Here is an 11,567-nt window from a genome sequence, read left to right as displayed (position 1 = left end):
CACTATGACGTCATACTCCGGTGTACTGTGATTGGTTACTCAGAGTTAAATAGAGAAACCTTCCGCTCCCTGATTGACCAACACTTGCCCTGGCGCAACCTGGTGTTGGTCTTAAGATTGTCGTACAACACTCTCCAGAATACACTTATCAAAACCTCGTATGCACATCGCAAAAGTTCTCGCAGATTTTCTCGTAATCCAGACACCTCTCAGAATCCGCTACCAGCATCATTTCCAAGGCACGTCACTGAGATCAGCACCATATTTTATCACTTGGGTAATAATCTGGTAGGTGGTGGCGACCATCATCCACTCACTTGATGTAGTGATACCTACCTCTTCCTTAGCCTTTATCATTCTTTTTCTGTCTGTCCTCCTCTCTTCCTATTTCTCCCATCTTTCCTGTCACTTCTTATTACTTTTCTTTCCTTCACAGTTGGCTTTACATTGAGTGACAAGCCAAATGGTTTCCTGTAAGCCAAGAAACCATTTACAACGCTGGGTGGTTACCATATAACCAACCCATACGTGCTCCCTACATGTCAACACGTGGGTTGGTGGAGGGTTAGTGCCCCTCCCTGTAAAATAGGTAACCCAAAGTCAAGTAGCCACCCCTTACGGGATTATGGCGTCTGGCAATTGATAGATATTTCTATTATTTGACATTTGTTTTGCTGTGCGTATCTCGTATATTCCTTGCCCACTGTAGGCCTACAGAGTTAAGTGATTAATTTATAGATTGGATTATACAATAGAATATAAATAATGATTTGGATTAGGTATTTACTGTAGGGCCGGCTGCAGCATTGCTACTTGACCCGTTAAGTGGTTGAGTTTTATCAGTCTGATTTAAACACAATTTTTCACAGAAAATTCTAGTACAATCCAAGTCAGTAATCCTTAATTTTATTTAATCCCATTGCCAAATGAATGTAAATAAAATGTTAGGTCAATTACCGCACACACACACACACACACACACACACACACACACACACACACACACACACACACACACACTTAATATATAATTTCCACTAACAGCAAAAAACACAAATATAATAAGTGAGTATTGAAACTGGACGAGGAATTGCTTGCAAAAATAATTTATATTATCGATTAATTTTCACAGAAACGTAATGGCAGACGTACAGTACGAAATTAGGTACGAAAGTTCGGAACGAAATTTCATTTTATCGCACCAGTACGGTACGGTTCTTTATGTATGCAACGAAACTACGGTGCGGTATTTTTAAACTATCGGAATTATGATATTATTTCCGTACCGTACCGTACTGCCATCCTTGGCGCCCATGAACACACGCATTTCTATAACACCCCCCCCATACATCCGTATGCCACCCTTCATCCCCCCCCCACACACGACTATATTGAAATGGGGAGAGTCGGACGGGAAAGGGAGTGGGGAAAGTGAGAGGGGAGTGGGGGGAGTAGGCAGATTGGACGTGGGAAAGGATTGCAGAAAATGAGAGGGTGTGAGGAGTGTGAGAGGGGAATGGGGAGAGTGGGGAGAATGAGAGGGGAGTGGAGAGAGTGGCAGTGGAAGGGGAGTGGGAAGAGACTGCGGAAAATGAGAGAGGAATGGGGAGAGTAGGTCAGTGGGTAGAAAGTAGGTTCAGACGGAGGGTACCACAGCTATAGTGACGTTTGATGACTTTCCTTGGAGCAGCAGAGAGAGAGAGAATGTGTGTGTGTGTGTGTGTGTGTGTGTGTGTGTGTGTGTGTGTGTGTGTGTGTGTGTGTGTGTGTGTTTGTGTGTGTGTGCTTGTGTAAGTTTGTGTAATTATGTGCCTGTGGGTGTATGTGTCTCCACAATGCACCGCTAGACACCCACTCCACCCGACCACCAAACACCTTCTTCATTTCTTGCCACAGAAAACTTTAATATTTATGGATCATTTTCAAAAATCAAGTTCGAGTATGTTTTACCGTATTGTGATGAAAAAAAAACTGCAATATTGGGATCAGATATGAGTACAGAGATGTTTTATATAAAGTGCGAGACTCAGTGGGCAATACGTATGGTGTTAGCTTGGCTGGTGCAGGGCATCTGTGTTACCATGGCAACCTGCCCACCTCACAACACACACACACACACACACACACACACACACACACACACACACACACACACACACACCTCTATCAGCAAGGCCCATCATAGAATACTTGTGTTTGTGTGTGTGTGTGTGTGTGTGTGTGTGTGTGTGTGTGTGTGTGTGTGTGTGTGTGTGTGTGTGTGTGTGTGTGTGTGTGTGTGTGTGTGTGTGTGGTTAGGTATGTGGATGTGTTGTGTGTTCGGTGGGGTAAGGGGTGTTCGGTTTGATGTGGTTGCATTGTGTGTGTGTGTGTGTGTGTGGTTATACGAGTATGTCGTTGTGTGTGGTTATGTGTGTGTGTGTGTGTGTGTGTGTGTGTGTGTGTGTGTGTGTGTGTGTGTGTGTGTGTGTGGTTAGGTATGTGGATGTGTTGTGTGTTCGGTGGGGTAAGGGGTGTTCGGTTTGATGTGGTTGCAGTGTGTGTGTGTGTGTGTGTGTGGTTATACGAGTATGTCGTTGTGTGTGGTTATGTGTGTGTGTGTGTGTGTGTGTGTGTGTGGTTATACGAGTATGTGGTTGTGTGTGGTTATACGAGTATGTGGTTGTGTGTGGTTATATATGTGTGTGTGGGGGGGGGTGTTGTTGGGTATGTGGATGTGTTGTGTTCACGGTGGAGTAAGGCATGAACGGTTTGATGTAGTTGCGTGTGTGTGTGTGTGTGTGTGTGTGTGTGTGTGTGTGTGTGTGTGTGTGTGTGTGTGTGTTAGTTCACTACACGTCAAACGACTTTAGTTATACATAAGAAGACGTGCTATTAAAGTTTGGGCACAACTATAATGCAATGTTCTATGAAGTCAACTACACTCATAATAACGCGACGCTTCGTCTCCTCTGTCTGTCTCCTTACCCTGCGCCTGTCTGTCTTCTGCGTGTCTGTCTCTGTCTTCCTGTCCCTCTATTGCAAACCACAAACTTCTCAACTCTCCACAACGTCCTAGATTATCATTGTAACACGCAGTATATTATTTTTTCATTGTAAATGGCCCAAATTTTCGTCCTTTTGCAGCTTACTTCACATGGGTCATTGGCAGAAACGGACAACGCTACGGCTCCCTTTCCATACCACTTTTTTGTGACTTACATTTTCTAGCATTAATCTATTGCTACAACTCAGCATTCAGGTTGAAGGGATGGAAAATTTGGGCCAAGTTAGAGTAAAACGAGTACAGAATTAGCAGAAGCCAAATAGCATACCTTTGGAGGGTGCAGCGGGAACAAGGCAAGATCGCAGTAAGGAGGACAATGGAGGGAAATCCAGCAAATCCAAGCAACAGCCTATGAAGTGACGCCAACAACACTTGTGTCTCACACTCGGTTCAAACGCCCGTCCACTTTATCACTAAACACCTGTGGTTCTGAAGTATGACAAGAGAAAATCAAATATTAGTGTAGACGTGATGCACTCTCTCCACGGAGTCTATCTCTGAGCTACTGTTTATTACTTGTTGATTACAATGCTTCGAGAATGATGAGTCTCTGTCTCGGACACGACGGCTGACTGAACCTTTATCCTTGTCTTTTACCCCTGACCTTTTACTGAATGCTGCAAATGTCGAATTACTTCATCCTAACCTAATTCAGGTTCTAATGACAGAGATGATCTGGTTACATGACTTCCCCGCGCACCTTTTGTGACGCCACAGACTAAGTTGGGGTGGGCTTTCAGTTCAGAGAAAAGCAGTAAAATGGATGGGTAACTGCGAAAAACTGATCACTGTCCGCTGACTCTTCCTGCTCTGCTTTCCAGCGACAACGTTTCTCTGATTGTAAGGACTTGTACGGAATAGTTTATTCAAAATCTAAATTAAAAAATAGGATAATCTGCTGACTTTTTCCGATAATCTTGCTAACAGACAGGCAGGCAAACAAAGACAAACAGATAGGCCGGCAGGCAGGCAGACAGGGAGACAGACTGGTAGACAGATATATAAACCGGGCCAAACACAGCTTCATCGGGCTTTCTCTGTTGGGTGTAATAACACCCCCTAGTAGCAGAAAAAAAGATAATATTCTCGTCGCTTTTCTCATTACACATTTTGCTTTCAGCCATACTCGTACCAGATCACGTCAGTTAACAATGATATACGTATTTGGGGATTAATAAAGCTTTAGTTTCATTTTGTATATGAGAGAAAAAGGCAGTGAAGACACCAGTAGTATCCCCTAACAGTCTGATACCAAAGCCTTCTCCCTTTCGACTCTGCCTGGGTTTTTTCCTTTAACCATTTTTTCCCTGAATGGAGCGTTGTGGCAGACTCCTGTATTTCATAAACTAACATTTTATTCATTCTACGTACAGTGTTCTTAAACGTGAACTGATTTTGTCCTATTGTGCGAGAATATTGCACGGTGAATCCACCGTGGTGCACAAGAAAGGATCTAGCTTGTGCATTTCTTGTGCACCACGGTGGATTCGCTGCCCTTGTGTTCACAACATCAGGTGGGATGGGTCCAGAGGCGAGCAGATTCTCTCGAGACTGGCAGAGATTCTTTCTAAGAAGCGTCAACGTAAAGAGTTCTGTTGTGGCCTGGATGAGGTGTCAACTGTCCTACTCCCTTGTGAGGTGTGCACTGCTATGCCTCAGGGGCACAAGACCATCAGCCATCAGGCCTGTCTCTCTGGCAGGTATGGATTACGAAGCTACTGTGACTGAGTCACACTGACCAGCAACTCCAATAGATTAAAGTTTTTGTTGACACTGTAATACTAAAAAATCTAGTAATAATAAAATCTTTTGTGGTTGGTGGGGCACTCCCTATCCACTCACTCGATGTAGTGCTGCTCTCTGGTGCCTGCCCTTTCCTCTCTTTCTTCCTTCTTTCCATTCTTCCTCATGTCTTTTTCTCCTTCATTCTTTCCTCTTCCTTCTATCTAAGGGTAACTATATACTGAGTGACAAGCCACATGATTTCCTGTACACCAGAAAACCATTTACTACGCTGGGTGGTAACCATATAACCAAATTATGGTGCCTGGTGGTTTAGTGAGCAATTTAGGCACTCCAGTCGGACTCAGCCGGTGCAGGTTTATATCCAAGGGGTGGTTGAGGTTTATTGCTCAAGTAATGCCACTCAGGGATGAGTGAGGCTGGTCACTCTCATCTTAAATGTCAGGATCAACTTGCTTAGCCCCGGGCTCCTGTGCTCTTCATAGGGCAACACTGGATTAGATGATGAATGAATGAATGACTGATGATAAAGACTTAGCAGGTGGTTGGTAAGGACAGTGGTTGGTGTGTTTGGGGCCGACATACTGTATTATGCTTAGTGTTAACTCCAAATGGTGAACTGTTTTATGAGGGTTGGTGCTGAGCTGCACAATATAATTCCCAAATGGATGGAGGTGATTTGTTTGTTGTATTATTCTTAAAAAGTGGTAGCAGTAGCAGCAGTAGTAGTAGTAGTTGTAGTAGCAGTAGCAGCAGTTGTAGCAGCAGTAGTAGTAGCTGTAGTAGCAGTAGTATTAGTTGTAGTAGCAGTAGTAGCAACAGCAGCAGTAGCCCTATCATAATCAGTAGTAGTACCGTAATATATAAACAAACTACATATACCCCACAGAAATCCATACCCAGTGTAGGGGAAAAAAACACATCTTTAAGTTGTGTATATTAAGTTGTTGGATTCCAGATGTTTAACTATGTGCTTGTTAATTACGGTTTCCAATACTTTACCAAGAGAAGATGTGACAGCAATTGGTCTGTAATCAGAGGGGTCAGATGAGCTTCCTTTCTTTGGAATTGGGTGGTGAATGCTAACTCTGGCTGTGTGGGCACGTAGCATGTATGGGAGGTAGTATGTATGGTGATGGGCAGGCAGCATGTATGGGCAGGCAGCATGAATGGGCAGGCAGCATGTATGGTGATGGGCAGGCAGCATGTATGGGCAGGCAGCATGTATGGTGATGGGCAGGCAGCATGAATGGGCAGGCAGCATGTATGGGCAGGCAGCATGTATGGTGATGGGTAGGTAGCATGTATGGGCAGGCAGCATGTATGGTGATGGGCAGGTAGTATCTATGGTGATGGGCAGGTAGCATGCATGGGTAAGTAGCATGTATGGGAGGTAGTATGTATGGTGATGGGCAGGCAGCATGTATGGTGATGGGCAGGCAGTATGTATGGTGATGGGCAGGCAGCATGTATGGTGATGGGCAGGCAGTATGTATGGTGATGGGCAGGCAGCATGTATGGTGATGGACAGGTAGCATGTATGGTGATGGGCAGGCAGCATGTATGGTGATGGACAGGTAGCATGTATGGTGATGGACAGGTAGCATGTATGGTGATGGGTAGGTAGTATGTATGGTGATGGGCAGGTAGCATGTATGGGCAGGTACACCACCACCACCACCACCACTGCTACTACCACCACCAGCACCACCACCATCACCACCACCACCACCACACCACCACCAGCACCACCACCATCACCACCACCACCACCACCACACCACCACCACCACTGCTACTACCACCACCACCACCACCACCACCACCACCACCACACCAGCACCACCACTACCACCACCACCACCACCACACCACCAGACCAATACAACCATCACCACACCACCACCACACCACCACACCACCACCACCACCACCACACCACCACCACACCACCACCATGGTCGGGGTTGGGATGCATGCCAGTAAACAGAATTAATAAAAGTGTGGTATTTCAGGTGAATGTCATCAACCCAGACGACTAAAGTAGCGTTGGGAGAATGGAGGGTGAGAGACTAACTAGGAGAGTGTATGTGAGGGAGGTGGAGGGGGGAGAGGGAGGAGACCGAGGAGGAGATGGAGAGATGAAGTTGAAAAGTATATGAGACACGGGGTGAAAGTTGGGAGTGTGGAGGGTGAGAGAGTAACTAGGAGAGTATATGAGTGAGGTGAGGAGGGGAGAAGGAGGGGGAGACCGAGGAAGAGATGGAGTGATGGAGGAGAGGGGTATATGAGATAGGGGGTCAAAATTCAGAGTATGGAGGGTGAGAGACTAACTAGGAGAATATATGTGAATGGGGTGGAGGCGGGGAGGGGGAGGGGGAGACCGAGGAAGAGATGGACGGATGGAGGAGAGATGTATATGAGAGGGAGGTGTAAGTTGGGGGAAGGGCAGCGACATGGCAGGGGACAGGGCGACATGGAGACGATTTGTTTTTAGCCACTCCTTATGCCATGACGGCGTCTGGCTATAGATAGATATATAGATAGGAATAATATTAAAGATAAATATTAATTAGCATAATAAAAACAAGTATTGTATCTCGAACTGGAGCTCGGTGAACCATAGAAGCTTCGAATCCCGTCAGTCACCCTCTAACCGTGAGAGGGGAAGGACGCTCGAGCTGTGTGTCTGTTCTCAGTGTTGATAGTGTTTAAACAGCTTGCCCATCTTGCCGAGATGAACAAAGGTAAGGCAGGATATTGTTCATCAGTTCTTTGATACTGCATGTGGAGGGATGGAGAGGAAGGGGGAGACCTAGGATGAGATGGAGGGATGAAGTTGAGAGGTATATGAGGGAGGGGAGTGAGCTGGGGAAAGGTCAGTCAAATGGTGGGTGACAGAGCGACTTGGAGGCGTTTTGTCTGCTGCCACCCTTTGCGGGATTAGGGCGTCGGGCTATAGATAGATAGAATAGAATAGAGGAGGCCGAGGGATGTGAAAAACCTCTGATCCTCCATCTTCTTATGCTTCAACTTCCTATAGACTTATCAATCCATCAGAAATGCATCTACATAAACAAACACATACTAAATAGTTTTCCTCGCTGTCTTTACATACTATAATTTCCTCGTAGTAATTATCGTTGTTTATAGAGGGAGGGGAAAGTGCTATGACTCACTAGGATCCTTTGAGCAGTCCTTCATTTATGCAACAGGTCAACTCTGGAACTGTCTCCCTCTGTCTGTATTTCCTACTTCCTATGATCTCCAATCTTTCTAAAGCAGTGTGTCCAGGCATCTCGAAATAAACGGATCTTGAATTTGGCTCTCCTTTGTATTGTTTTTTTTTCTTGGAAGGAACGGTTTGCGGGCTCCAGGCCTTTGGTTCCTTCTTCCTTGCATTAAAAAAAAAAAAATGAGAGGAACATGTGGAGTTACATGGAGAAACAGACTGACAAATGAGGAAGTGAAGGAGCGTTGTGGTGTGGATGTGGATGTGATAGGAAGCGTTAGGAGAAACACACTGAGGTGGTTTGGTCATGTGGAGAGGATGGAGAGTGAGAGACTGACGAGGAGAGTGTATGTGAGTGAGATGGAGTGGGAGAGAGGGAGGGGAAGGCCAAGGATGAGATGGAGGGATGAAGTGAAGAAGTATATGAGAGAGGTGGGTGTGAACTGGGAACAGGGCAGTGAAATGGCTGGGGACAGGGCGATATGGAAGCGATTTGTTTGTGGCCACCCCTTGCGGGATTGAGGCGTGTGGCAATAGGTGGATAGATAGATAGTTATTTATATCTGCCATAGTTAAGTCGCTGACAATGTATGGTTTGTGCATAATACACTAATTTAAAACAAGGAAGAATACGTCGTGGATCAGTGTCTACAAGTACCCAGCTGCCACTATCGCTCTAGCTATCTATCGCCAGACACCATTATCCCGTATCTATCTATCTATCTATCTATCTATCGCCAGACACCATTATCCCGTATCTATCTATCTATCTATCTATCGCCAGACACCATTATCCCGTATCTATCTATCTATCTATCTATCGCCAAACACCATTATCCCGTATCTATCTATCTATCGCCAGACACCATTATCCCGTATCTATCTATCTATCTATCTATCGCCAGACACCATAATCCCGTATCCATCTATCGCCAGACGCAATATTACCGTATCTATCTATCTATCTATCGCCAGACGCCATAATCCCGTATCTATCTATCTATCTATCTATCGCCAGACACCATAATCCAGTACCTATCCATCTATCTATCTATCGCCAGACGTCATAATCCCGTATCTATCTATCTATCTATCTATCGTCAGACGCCATAATCCCGTAAGGGGTGGGGGTTTGTCTTTGAGTTAGTTGTTTTACGGGGAGGGACACTAACCCTCCACCAACCCACTTGTTGACACGAAGGGAACACGTATGGGTTGGTTATATGGTTACCACCCAGCGTTGTAAATGGTTTCCTGGCTTACCGGAAACTATTAGGCTTGTCACTCAATGTAAAGCCACCTGAAAAGGAAAGAAGAGTAATAAAAAGTGACAGAAAAGATGGGAGAAATAGGAAGAGAGGAGGACAGACACAAAAAGAGAATGATAAAGGTGAAGGAAGAAGTAGGCAGCACTACATCAAGTGAGTGGATGATGGTGAGAAATAGGAAACGAGGAGGGCAGACATGGGAAAAGACTGATAAAGGTGAAGGAAGAAGTAGGCAGCACTACATCAAGTGAGTGGATGATGGTCGCCACCTTGAAATCATATCTATTAATCCTTGAAGTAGTCGGTCACCTCCAATATTTTGCTCAGTTGCCGCTGTGTTGGTCTCGTCATTACCGTATGTGTTGTGTCTTTGGCCTTCTCATGTTTACACTGAGTTCGGCAGGTTCCTCGTGCTCCATCTCCTGTTTGGCTTTGTTGAGTGACATGTCTTGGTGCTGTGAAGGAGCCAAATAATGCCACTCCTCATGACATCACCAAATAATGCCACTCCTCATGACATCACCAAATAATGCCACTCCTCATGACATCACCAAATAATGCCACTCCTCATGACATCACCAAATAATGCCACTCCTCATGACATCACCAAATAATGCCACTCCTCATGACATCACCAAATAATGCCACTCCTCATGACATCACCAAATAATGCCACTCCTCATGACAAACCTTGCCCCGGTGTTCTTTTGGCCTCTTGCACTGGTACCCTAAGTGCACCAGTGAAGGGTGTTGCCAGGACTGACGTGTGCGCGGGTACTTAGCGTCACCCTCGTTGGATGGCTGCCAGACACTGCCCCTCACTGACGCTATGTTTATTATCATATTCTCTCAGTGGCAACACTTCCACAATGGCTGGAGTGTCGTACCATGAGCACTGACCCCCTGCTGTGGTGGTAGGTGAACCTCTAGGTCACCCCAGTCCTCTGTGTTCAACCAAGCCACCTCCAGCCCCGTGTGTGCATTGCCTTACATGGCCGTGCACAGTAAACACCCTGGAATGTACTGGTATTGTGATGAGGAGGGGTAGACTGAGATGGTTTGGGTATTTGAGGAGGGTGGAGAATGACAGATGGGTGTAGAAAGTGAGAAGTGTGTTGGAATGATCTCCTGACTGAATGGCTACATCAGACTGGTGGTGTTTGGTGGGAACAAAATCACTTTTATTGCTGTGTGGCAACTACAGTATAAGTGCCATGTCCAGGCCAGCTGTACGGTGCTATCATAGCTTCGTGTTTCGTCTCGTTTCGTTTATAAAGGCTCCATCCTGCTTGCATGCATCGGCCTTGATCACATAATGGCGGCTCTCCATGATGCTTGATCTCTGGCAGCCTCCCTATCCAGTCCCTTATCCCTGAGGTCACACTCATTGACCTTGCCCTAGGCTTTTCTTCGGTCTGCCTCTCGCAACCCTAACCCTAATGTTCACACTTCTCACTTTCTGCTGCCTTATTACTTGGCAAATTATTGACAAGGCCGGAGGTTAGCAACCCTTAAAGCTAGAAGAGCCATTTATTTTAAAGTTCCATAAAAATGTAGTACCCCCAGAGCCGCAGTACAAAAATTTGTTTCATAAAATGAAATCTATAGTACTTCTAAATCTAAACATTATGGTGATATTGTTCCATCTACTTATATTCACAAAGGTAATCTCTCTCTCTCTCTGCATAAGTTCAGCTTAGGAAAGACATTTGGTTTGCATTTCTAGAAATCATACCGATTGATGCCTATAGATCTTTTTAAAGTTGAATTTAAAAAAAATCTAATGTTGCCTTGCATGTGTTATTTGATGTCTTCGTTCGGAAAGAATAAATTATTATTTATGAAACTCCTGGAGCCGCAAAAGTGTCCTAAAAGAGCCGCGTGCGGCTCCTGAGCCGCAGGTTGCCGACCACTGAACAAGGCAAATGCTGAACACTTGCAGTCATATTAAAAGTGTTCAGGAACGACAAAAGCAATTCTCGCCGCAAATCGTGTGTAGGTGAACAGTGAATGAGTTTGGCATAGTATGATGGCCAGCATCACTTCACGATTAGAAATTATAAACGGATGTAATCAATTCGTGCTTAGCCTCTCACTCTCCATCCCCCCCAACTTACACCTCCCTCTCTCATACACCTCTCTACTCCATCCCTCCATCTCATCCTCGATCTCCCCCTCCTCTCCCCTCCTTCACTTCACTCACATACACTCTTTTATTGTGCAGGGATAGACTATCGAATGTATTAGGTACATGGTTAGTCACTTTATTATTTGTCGT

Source organism: Coenobita brevimanus, unplaced genomic scaffold (genome assembly GCF_032717465.1).
Source record: "Coenobita brevimanus isolate Jiangsu-jjx unplaced genomic scaffold, ASM3271746v2 jjx.HiC_scaffold_2731, whole genome shotgun sequence".
Classification (NCBI taxonomy): domain Eukaryota; kingdom Metazoa; phylum Arthropoda; class Malacostraca; order Decapoda; family Coenobitidae; genus Coenobita; species Coenobita brevimanus.
This window is presented reverse-complemented; position numbering follows the sequence as displayed.